This window comes from Mobula hypostoma, chromosome 10, assembly GCF_963921235.1.
Source record: "Mobula hypostoma chromosome 10, sMobHyp1.1, whole genome shotgun sequence".
NCBI lineage: Eukaryota > Metazoa > Chordata > Chondrichthyes > Myliobatiformes > Myliobatidae > Mobula > Mobula hypostoma.
The window spans coordinates 25,945,810-25,958,109 of record NC_086106.1 but is presented as its reverse complement, the minus strand read 5'-3'; positions in this window follow the sequence as shown (position 1 = coordinate 25,958,109).

Sequence of the window (12,300 nt, the reverse complement as noted above, 5' to 3'; positions counted from 1 at the left end):
AGAGCGAAGATGCACTCAGTCAGATGATTTAAGACATGTCAGCTTTCATGCTAGGAGTATCATAAGCATGCTGGTTGAATTTCGACTGTGGATCAAAACGTGGAAATGTGACATTGCGTGCATTACAGAGATTTGGATGTTTCAGTGGCAGGAATGGCTGCTGAGTATGCCGGCCTTGAGATGTTTCAAAAAGGACGGGGAGGGAGGCAAAAGAGGTGGGGGAGTGACATTGTCAATCAGGGTTTCATCACGGCTGCAGATACGGAGGAAATCATGGAGGAATTGTCTGCTGATTCATTGTGGGTGGAAGTCAGAAGTGAGAAAGATACAGTGACTCTCCTCGGAGTTTCTATAGATCCCTCAATAGTAACAGAGACATCGAAGAACAAATAGGGAGGCAGATTGTGGAACGGTGTGATGGGTGATTTTAACTTCCTTAGTCTTGACTGGCATCTTCTTACAGCAAGGGGTATAAATGGGGTGTAGTCTGTGAGGTGTATTCAGGAAGGTTCCCAGCCGGGATAAGCCACCTAGAGGAGAGGCTATACTTGATCTGGTATTGGGAAATTAGTCTGGTCAGGTGAAAATCTTTCATTGGAAGAGCATTTCGGAGGTAGCGATCACAACTCCCTATCTCCTTTACCATAGCACCAAAGAGGAAAAGGGAGCAGACAATTTGGGAAAACATTTAAATGGCGTAGGGGGAAATATGATGCTATAAGACAGGAACACAAATTAGGCGCAGATGTTTTTCATGGAAATTCACGGCAGAAGTATGACAAATGTTTGAGGAGCATTTGCATGGTGTTACACACAAATGCAGGAAGAATTCAGCACGGAGGCAGCATCTACGGAAAAGAGTACAGTCGATGTCCCTTGCCAATAGCCATCGGCAGGGCAACAGACAGAAAATCTGAGGAGTGGAATTGAAAGGTGGCTGGAGTAAAGAGAGAAATGCCAGGCGATAGGTGAAACTTGGAGGGGGAGGAAACAAGCAAAGAGCTAGGAAGTTGATTGGTGAAACAGACAGAAGGCCATAGAAGAATGAAAATAAAGGAAAGAAGAGCACCACAGGGAGGTGATGGGCGGGCAAGAGGATAACAAGGGAGAATGTTAAGGAGATGCGAAATGGTATGGGGGACGGGTGTCTTGGCATTACCGGAATGTATGTTCAATTGAGATGGGGAAAGAGGGCAATATATCGTCTACAAAGGGTGCAGAATATCTAGTCAGAAAGAAAAGAAAAGGTTACGAATGGTTCAGGAAACTAAGTACAGTTAAAGCTCCAGAAGAATGCAAGGGTGCTAGGAAGGTGCTCAATAAAGAAATTTGGAGAGTTAGAAAGGGCTACGAGAAAGCATTGGCGAGCAGGATTCAGGAGTCTCTGCTTGTCCTTACTTGAATCACTTCTGTTTTATTGGAATAACATTTTCAAATGATCCTCTCTTTTATTTATTTAATGTACCATGTTCCCATTACAACCATCCACTGGAGGATTTTTTTGATAAACTACTCTATAAATGAATCAGTCTAATCGGTGGGAGCGTATCCTGCAGGGTTAGTGCGTTCCGGCGCCGCTCACATATTCGGGGTTTGTTACAGGGACGTGTGGGGCAGATTTTGTGACCCCAATAGGAGGGATTTAATGATCGTGGAAGAGCAGACCGTACCACTGAGCTGCAGTTACAAGGAAACTGGCAGAGCCTATCTGCTGTGCATTCAGTATTCTGCGAAACCGAAGAAAATATTCATGAGTGGAGATAATGTTCTACTTGAAGCCAGTCCGGTCAGGATTTCTGGTCTGTGGACGAAAATAGCAGCAGTCCCGCTTAAATATGTTCGGGGGCATTGTGCTGGGTTCCACCGAATTGCTTTACGCAGTTCAGCACTGAACATTCCACGGCGATACAGGATCCCGATATCTGAGTGTTCTCAGTGTTTGCTTGCTCTAACGGGTGCCTTCAGTGTCCCCTCAACAGCCAAGTCCAGGTGGACCATGGAACCAAGGCGTCATCGCGTTCTCGCTCCGGAGGGGCTCCTCAAGGCTGCAGTGCCTAGGGATACCCACTGCAAAGCACTACCCCTCTGCTCCGAGCAAATTCTGCACTCTTCCTCTCTACCATCAGTGACATGACCTTTATGCACGGGTTCAGATGTGGAATTGGAGTAAGCTGGAGTAAGATGAGGATGAATGCAGACAGTGTTTTGTGACAGAGGAACGGACAGATGGAATTCGAGGGAAAGAGCGAGATACAGCGTGAGAAATATGGAGAGGGAAATATGGTGAAGGCGAGAGAAAGTGAAAAAAATGAATGAGAATGACAGAGCGAGAGAGAGAGAGAAATGTTGTTAAAGAAAGGGAAGTGGAAGAAGGAGGAAGAAGATGTACGAGGGGAGGAGTAGGTAAAGAGAGAGGACTAGAGAAGGACTTGGGCGGGGAAAGGAGGAAGCTTGAGTAGATATTGAGAGAAGGACTAAACTGGGAGGTGATTAGGGAAGGAGAAACAAGACACAGAGCTGCACAAAGCGGGAGGAAAGGGAAGAAAGAACACGAAGTTAGGAAAGAGCGATGAGAAGGAAAGTGGTCTTTGGAGACTTTACGGAGCCACATTCAAGAGCGACATGTGCTCAAGATTGATGAACAACTCTCGAAATCAATGCGTACTGAGAGATAGAAATGTTAACTTCATAAAGAACGTAACGTGCAATTTGATGTTCTTGTCATTACCATTTTGCCCTCAACGCCACATCGCGGCTGGCAACTTTGCTGGACTCGTCTTTGGCAACTGTGTTACTGTTAATTGAAGAATTCGCAGTGAGGATAGGAGCAGAATGTGGAGATCACAGAATCAACGCAGTTGGACATCATTGGTTGAAGAGTCACCTTAAGTGCTATAAAACAAGGTAAACATTTATGCAGATACTATTGATATGGATGGGTTACTCATTCACAAATGGAAAACAGAGAGTGCCCATAAAAGCGCGGAATTCGGATATTTGGTGGAACGACATTGGATTCAACATGATCCAACAACTATTTATAATTTATATTCATCATTTTGATAAATCAGCAATGTGAAATTCAATATGATTTGAAGATGATATTGTGGTAGATGCGTTGGCAAGCTGTGAGGAAGGAATGGGATAGAGAGAAAGGTAAAGAAAGGGAACGAGCGGTGAAACGAGTGACAGGGACAGGGAGGGAAAGGGAGAGAGAAGGATCGAAAGAAACAGGTTATAAAAAAAAGTGACAACTTGTAACTTAATCTAACAGCTAGGAATAACGGGTCAGAATTTGTCCCCAGATGGATTTGGAATTGTTTTATTATTGCCACGTACACCGAGATACAAGGAAAAAATGTCTTGACATGTCTTGTTCATACCGATTGATTTATTGCACAGCGCAACGTGATATTAAAAGCTAAACAATACCAGCATCAGAATAAAGTGCAACATCCTTCCAGAAAATATACAGCAGGGAGTCAATAAGGCATAAAGTCATAAGACGGGTGACTGTGGCGTGGGTCAATACTTAATCCCTCGCTCCGCTCAATAGTGTTACACCACCATGATAGAAGATATTCTTTAGGCTGATCTTCTGACTGATGGGAGACGGGCCGGCGTATATGCCTGGTTTAATGCCGAAGAGTTGCACAGATTGAAATCATCGGTTGCCATAAGTTTCTCGATATTTCTCAACAATCTTCATTTTCATGTTATTTTTGCCATTATTCAAACCACTGTGACGAGAATACACATAAATTAAGATGTTTGCTGGCCTAGGTTAGCATCAGTGGCATCAGCAGTTGGTCTGTCACCTGTCCTCAGGGGAAGGAGAGATAAGGAATAATGAAGCAGCATCTGGAGATGTGTAATGAAGGAACGGGGGAGAGAGAGCTGTCTAGAGCGGCTCCCCCTTTGAACCCTGAACTGTTTGAAGTGATGGACAGGCGATACCCCAGCAGGGGGATGAAAAGGGACAGGTTCGCTAAGGCAACACACACGACACCCGAGGTAACGAGACCCTGGAAGTGGTGCGCCTCTCACGAGTCGGTGGGAAGTACCGAACCATAAACGCACAGGGTGGAAATGTACGATCAGCGGGAACCCGGTGTGTGTCCACCCTCGCTTGGGTGCCGGGTTCACTGCAGAGGATCGACCGCATCTGGAGGAGGGGTCACAGTCGGTGACCTCAGGTGACATCACAAAGGACCCGCCCGAAAGCTGCTTGTGAGCAATATCGCCGGTCAGTGAGTGGAAGCCGTTTGTGAGTGATCAGTCGTTCTCGTTCTCTCTCTCCCTCCCCCCACGTTGTCCATCGCCATGGCAACGATTACTGCGAACTGAACTAAATCGAACTGGACTTTTGTGTCACTTTGAAATTGGTCATTTACCCCTAGACAACGATAGAGCTTGATTGATGCTGTTATATTAATTCTGTGCACATGTGTGTTTATCATTGCTGAACTGTTGCATTTATTATCCTTTCGATTACTGTGTTGCTTGTTTCTTTAATAAAACTTTCTTAGTTCTAGTAATCCAGACTCCAACTGAGTGATCTATTTCTGCTGGTTTGGCAACCCAGTTACGGGGTACGTAACACCACCCAATCTGTTTCCCGAACACGATTTTTTTTCGGGTGTTCATCTAGTTCTCTCTGCTAATCGTGACCACCTATCAACCAGTGGGAATATCTTGCAGACGTAATTCCGACTGAGAAGGTGCCCGGGAAGCTTAATGGTCTGCCGGTGGATAAAACTCCTGGACCTGATGGAATGCACCCTCGCGATCTGAAGGAAGTAGCTGGTGAGACTGCAGAGGCATTGACAATGCTCATTCAAGAATCGATAGATCCTGACATTGTCCCAGATGACTGGAAAATTGCAAATGTTACAGCGCTATTTAAGAAGGGTGGAAGGCAGCAGAAAGCAAACGATAGATATGCTAACCGACGTCGGTGATTGGGAGGTTGTTGGAAACGATTGTTAAGATTGAGATTACCAAATATCTAGAGGCACATGACAAGATAGGCCAAATTTAGCATGGCTTCCTGAAAGAAAAATCCTGCTCGACTAACCTACTGCAATTATTACTGGAAATTACAGGCAGGGGTGGCAAAGGAGATGCAGTAGATCTGGTGTACCTGGATCTTCAGAAGGCCTTTGACAAGGTGCAGCATATGAGGCTGCTTAGGAAGATAAGAGTCCATGGAATTACAGAGAGGTTACTAACATGAACGGAGCATTGGCTGATCGGCAGAAAGCAGCGAGTGCGAATAAAGGAATCTTGTTCTCGCTGGCTGCCGGTTACCAGTAGTGTTCCACAGGGGTCGGTTTTGGGACTGCTGCTTTATACGATGTATATCAATGATTTGCACTATGGGGTTAATGGATTTATGGCTAAATTTGCTGATGATACAAAGCTAGGTGGAGGAGCCGGTAGTGTTGAGGATACAGAGAGCCTGTAGAGAGACTTGGATAGTTTAGCGAAAGGGGCAAAGAAGTGGCAAATGAAATACAGCGTTGAAAAGTAAATGATCATGCGCTTTGGTGGAAGTAATCAACGGGCAGATTATTATTTAGATGGGGAGAGAATTCAAAATGCAGAGACACGAAGGGACTTGGGAGTCCTTGTGCACTATATCCTAAAGGTTAACCTCCAGGTTGCTTCGGTTCCGCAGAAGGTGAATGCAATTTTTGCATTCATTTTTGGAGAATACAAGAGCAGGGACGTGATGTTGAGGCTCCATAAGGCACTGTGAGACCACATTTGGAGCATTGTGTCTAATTTTGGGCTTCTTGTTTTAGGAAGGATATACTGACTTTAGAGATGGTTCGGAGAAGATTCACCAGAATGATTCCAGGAATGAAAGGATTACCGTATGAGGAACGTCTGGTAGCCACTGGGCTGCATTACCTGGAGTTCAGAATGACGAGCGCTCTCATAGAAACATTCCGAATGTTAGAAGGCCTGATATGATTAGATATGGCAAAGTTAGTTCCCATGGTAAGGGAGTCTAAGAGGAGAGGGCACGACCTCAGGATTGAAGGATGTCCACTTAGGACAGAAGAGAAATTACATTAGTCAGAGGGCAGTAAATCTGGAATTAGTTGCCACGAGGAGTTGTGGAGGCCAAGTCACTGGGTGCATTAGGCAGAGATAGATGGGTTCTTGATTAGCCTGAACATCAAAGGGTATGGAAAGAAGGCAGAAGAGTGGCGATGACTGGAAGAATTGGATTAGCCCATGATTGAATGGCAGGGCAGACTCGATGGGCTGAATGACGTACTTCTGTCTCCATATCTTATGGTCTTACGGTGTTTCGTATTCCGGAGGAGCGAGACACATGGGCACGTCAAGGCATACCTTCAGACAAATTTAGTGGTCGAACTAAAACAGGGTTCCTGGAGATATCAGGGAACAGCATTTAGCACGTTGAGAAGTAAAACATACTTCCGAACACGACCACCGCCACGTTTACACGCTAACCGTATATCCTATACTTTAAATAATGCCGGCTTAATTTCTTGCCTCACCCTGTTTACTCACACAGAGTGACCAGCTGGTTTAGGCTTTGGTTAGATAGTGACTTATCCACAGTGAAATTACTCCCTTGCATATCTTTACAGGCATCAAATCATTGCATTGTGCATTGAGGGTGTGAAAGCTGAGTCAACAACAGAATTGATAATACAGTTAAGCAGCTGCAAAGAAAGTGTTGTGCAAGTTGACGAAATGGTGAATTTCGTTTGATTTAGTTTGTGAGGTCACGTGTTCAACTTCTCTTCCAAGGGAATTATGCAGTTGTCTTTTAATATAATTTTAGAGGCTGACACTAATGCTTCTATATCTGTTGCCCGATCGGAGGGGAGAATGAACGAATGTCTGGAATGGATAATAGTTTGATCATGCTGGGTGTTTCACTGATTCAGCAAGAGTGCAGGCAGAATTCATGTTCTATCAGTAATGCGCTAGGTTGTGTCTACATCTCGGCCACATTTCTCGCAGTCACGGGCAGAACATTTGCCATTCAAGCCATGATGCACCTGGAAATGATACTTTCTATAGGGTTCATCAAAAATTAGCCCGATATATGTTGGTATCAACGACATAGGTAGGAAGAGGAATGAGGTCCTGAAGTGTGAGTTTCGGGAAATAGGCAGAAGGCTGAAGAACAGGATCTCAAGGGTGGCGTTCTCAGGATTGCTGCCAGTGCTACGTGATAGCGATGGTAAGAATTGGAGGAGATGACAGTTGAATGCGTGGCTGAGGAGTTGGTGCAGGGGGCCGGGCTTTAGATTTTTGGATCATTAGGATCTCTTCTGGGGAAGGTGGGACCTGTACAGATTGGATGGGTTGCGCCTGAACTCGAGGGGGAGCAATATCTTTGCAGGTAGGTTTGCGAGAATGGTTCGGGAGGGTTTAAACTAATTTGCAAGGGGGATGGGACCCAGAGCGATAGAGTAGTGAAAGAAGTGCATGGAGTAAAGCCAGATCTAACATAGAGAGAGGCTTTGAGGAAAGAGAAGCAGAATAAACAGTGTAAAGGTAGTAAGGCAGAAGGGCTAAAGTGTGTGAACTTCAATGCAAGAAGCATCAGGAACAAAGGTGATGAACTGAGAGCTTGGATACATACATGGAATTATGATGTAGTGGCCATTACAGAGACTTGGTTGGCACCAGGGCAGGAATGGATTCTCAATATTCCTGAATTTCAGTGCTTTAAAAGGGATAGAGGAGGGAGGAAGGGGGAGGGGGGTGGTATTACTGGTCAGGAATACTATTACAGCTACAGAAAGGGTGGGTAATATAGCAGGATCCTCTTTTCAGTCTGTATGGGTGGAAGTCAGGAACAGGAAGGGAGCAGTTACTCTGTTAGATGTATTCTATAGGCCCCCTGGTAGCAGCAGAGATACAGAGGAGCAGATTGGGAGGCAGATTTTGGAAAGGTGCAAAAATAACAGGGTTGTTATCATGGCTGACTTTAACTTCCCTAATATTGATTGGCACCTGATTAGTTCCAATGGTTTAGATGGGGCAAATTTTGTTAAGTGTGTCCAGGACGAATTCCTGTCACAGTATGTTGACAGGCCGACTAGGGGGAAGGCCTAACGAGATCTAGTATTAGATAACGGACCGGGTCAGGTCACAGATCTTTCATTGCGTGAGCATCTGGGGAACAGCGACCACTGCTCCCTGGCCTTTAGCATTATCATGGAAAAGGATAGAATCAGAGAGAACAGGAAAACTTTTAATTGGGGAAGGGCAAACTATGAGGCTGTGAGGCTAGAACTTGCAGGTGTGAATTGGGGTGATGATTTTGCAGGGAAATGTACAATGTACATGTGGTCGATGTTTAGGGATCTTTTGCAGGATGTTAGGGATAAATTTGTCCCGGAGAGGAAGATAAAGAAAGGTAGGATGAAGGAACCATGGGTGACAAGTGAGGTGCAAAATCTAGTCAGGAGGAAGAAGGCAGCATACATGAGGTTTAGGAAGCAAGGATCAGATGGGTCTATTGAGGAATATAGGATAGCAAGAAAGGAGCTTAAGAAGAGTCTGAGAAGAGCAAGAAGGGGGCATGAGAAGGCCTTGGCGAGTAGGGTAAAGGAAAACCCCAAGGCATTCTTCAATTATGTGACGAGAAAAAGGATGACAGGACTGAAGGTTGGACCGATTAGAGATAAAGGTGGGAAGATGTGCCTGGAGGCTGTGGAAGTGAGGGAGGTCCTCAATGAATACTTCTCTTCGGTATTCACCAATGAGAGGGAACTTGATGATGGTGAGGACAATATGAGAGAGGTTGATGTTCTGGAGCATGTAGAAATTAAGAGAGAGGAGTTTTTGGAGTTGTTAAAATAGATTAGGACGGATAAGTCCCCGGGGCCTGACGGAATGTTCCCCAGGCTGCTCCACGAGGTGAGGGAAGAGATTATTGAGCCTCTGGCTAGGATCTTTATGTCCTCGTTGTCCACGGGAATGGTACCAGAGGACTGGAGGGAGGCGAATGTTGTCCCCTTGTTCAAAAAAGGTAGTAGGGATAGTCCGGGTAATTATAGACCAGTGAGCCTGACGTCTATGGTGGGATAGCTGTGGAAAAAGATTCTTAGAGATAGGATCTATGGGCATTTAGAGAATCATGGTCTGATCAGGGACAGTCGGCATGGCTTTGTGAAGGGCAGATCGTGTCTAAGAAACTTGATAGAGTTCTTTGAGGAGGTGACCAGGCATATAGATGCGGGTAGTGCAGTAGATGTGATCTACATGGATTTTAGTACGGCATTTGACAAGGTTCCACACGGTAGGCTTATTCAGAAAGTCAGAAGACATGACATCCAGAGAAGTTTTGCCAGGTGGATTTTGAAATGGTTTGACTGCAGAAGGCAGAGGGTCGTGGTGGAGGGAGTACATTCAGATTGGAGGATTGTGACTAGTGGTGTCCACAATGATCTGTTCTGGGACGTCTACTCTTCGTGATTTTTATTAACGACCTGGATGTGGGGTTAGAAGAGTGGGTTGGCAAGTTTGCAGACGACTCAAATGTTGGTGATGTTGTAGATTGTGTAGAGGATTGTAGAAGATTGCAGAGAGACATTGATAGGATGCAGAAGTGGGTTGAGAAGTGGCAGATGGAGTTCAACCCGGAGAAGTGTGATGTGGTACACTTTGGAAGGACAAACTCCAAGGCAGAGTACAAAGTAAATGGTAGGATACTTGGTAGTGTGGAGGAGCAGAAGGATCTGGCAGCAAATGTTCACGGATCCCTAAATGTTGCGTCACAGGTAGATAGGGTAGTTAAAAAAACTTATGGGGTGTTAACTTTCATAAGTCGAAGGATAGAGTTTAAGAGTCGCGATGTAATGATGCAGCTCTATAAAACTCTGGTTAGGCCACACTTGGAGTACTGTGTCCATTTCTGGTCACCTCACTATAGGAAGGATGTGGAAGCATTGGAAAGGGTAGAGAGGAGATTTACCAGGATGCTGCCTGGTTTAGAGAGTATGGATTATAGTCAGAAATTAAGTGAGCTAGGGCTTTACTCTTTGGAGAGAAGGAGGATGACAGGAGACATGATAGAGGTGTACAAGATAATAAGAGGAATAGATAGAGTGGATAGCCAGCGCCTCTTCCCCAGGGCATCACTGCTCAATACAAGAGGACATGGCTTTAAGGTAAGGGGTGGGAAGTTCAAGGGGGATATTAGAGGAAGGTTTTTTAACTCAGAGAGTGGTTGGTGCGTGGAATGCACTACCTAGAGGCAAATACACTAGTGAAGTTTTACACTACTATACAGGTATATGGAGGAATTTAAGGGGGGGGGTGGTTATATGAGAAGCAGGGTTTGAGGGTCGGCACAACGTTGTGGGCCGAAGGGCCTGTAATGTGCAGTACTATTCTATGTTTATGTTCTATGTTGGGTCAATGGGGACATGCGAATTTTGTTTTGCCAACTGAGGTCTTGATGGCATTTTTGAGCTTCCTTGGCCATGGCGCCTACGTGTTGAACCTGAATAAGTTATTGGCTATTTTTGCTTGCCCTCTCCCTTTCTGAAGTCAATGAAAAGTTCATTTGTTTTGCTGACACTGATGAGACTGTATTCATAGCATCATCTCTGTTTCTTTTCTGCACCCCAACTTGTCGATAATTGATGTTTTGCTGTTTGCCATTGCTTTGCGAAATGATCGAAGATGGTTCAATGATACATCACCGAGGCTTTTGCGTCGGACTCTTCATTGTATCTTTCTGCCTTGCAGCACGCACCGTTAAAGGGGAATAATCGACACGGAAATACAGTTGCTATCTGGTGCACAGAGCGCTGACTAGAGAGCGAATCAGGAATGGACGCAAAGACGAAGGAGAGTCACTCGTTTGCCTTAATCTGGCAGCTCTCAGGATCGCAGGCGTCTCGGCCTAAATTCAGTTTGTAGGTACAAATAAGAAATTAAAAGATGTTTGAGACTTCTCAATATTCATTTCCCCTTGTTGTCTACAATACACGGTCACGACTTTGATCACTTCACAAGATTTCCTTCATGGTACACGGGGAACTGGACTTCCAGGGTCTTCACATTCTGAGAAAGGAGCAATTAAGATGTGAGGCCGAAGGCAACTGCAGAAAATAAATTTTCAATTGAGTTTATTGCAATGGATAGGAGATTGGCTCACTTATGGAAAAATATTAGGGAGTAAATATTTGTTGTGCTATTGATAAGGAATATCTGGATAGATAGATGATATATTGAAAGGTATTTCGTCAATAACCGAAAAGGCTATTGATAAGATAGATAGCAGGAGCAGTAGAAAGTCATGACATGGTAGATGACTCAGTAATACGCTGGTTAGCGTGGAGTGACATGCTGTGAGAAGGGAGAGAGCAGAGGCAAAGGAGGCGAGAATGAATTCACGGAGCGAACAAAAGAGGCAGATAAATAGAAATCAATGTTCGGAAGGAGAGCGAGAGAGAGAGAAGAAGGCGGAGAGAGAGAAGCTGTGTAAGAAAGAGAGGTAGAGAGAAAGAGCGTGAAGGAGAGAAAGATAGATAAATAGATGGAGAGAGATAGGGAGTGGAGAGAGAGAAGGGAAAAGGAGAGAGAGATGCGGAGAAAGATTTATAGTGTGTGGGGGAAAAGGCAGAGGGCGGAAATCAACGAAATCCGATTCTTTTTCGTGTTCATCGAGCCTAGGCTTCGTTTTATCTACCAATCGTTGAGCAGGGAACTGTGAAATCTATTTTTTATACGATTTTTCTCCCTAATATCTTCCATAGTGATAATTTCTTGGAAGTTATCTACCGTCCTATCGAGGCGGAAGTCAGAAGAATGTGCTCCCTTTGTTTTGTATTCATTACATTCGTCATTCTGACAGGCAGGACGCTGCACATATGACCATGGAGCGCCACGTGAGTTCAGTGCAAGTCAGGGATATTAGTGCATTTTGTCCTTTAATGAAGAAACGAGAGAGAAAGGTTCAGTGATCTAGGACGCTGCCAAATTAAGGGCTGACGAAAGTCAGCTCATAACACTAAAACTGAAATTACACAAGAATTAATGCAAGTATTTTTGATACGCTCAGCATCGCGGAATATCTCGAAAAATAAATGCTGAAGGTATATGGCTCAGGAACACTGGTGCAACCTCCAGTATGTTCGGTGAGATTTTCAGCTGATATGCACGGAGGCAGAGTCCGCTCATTTATATATATCTGGAGTTCTGGTCCCAGAATCTGGTGTAGAGCACTGTGCAAAGCACCGTACAGAACTGCAGGGGTACAGCGGGTCCGGATTCGTGATCACTAGAGGG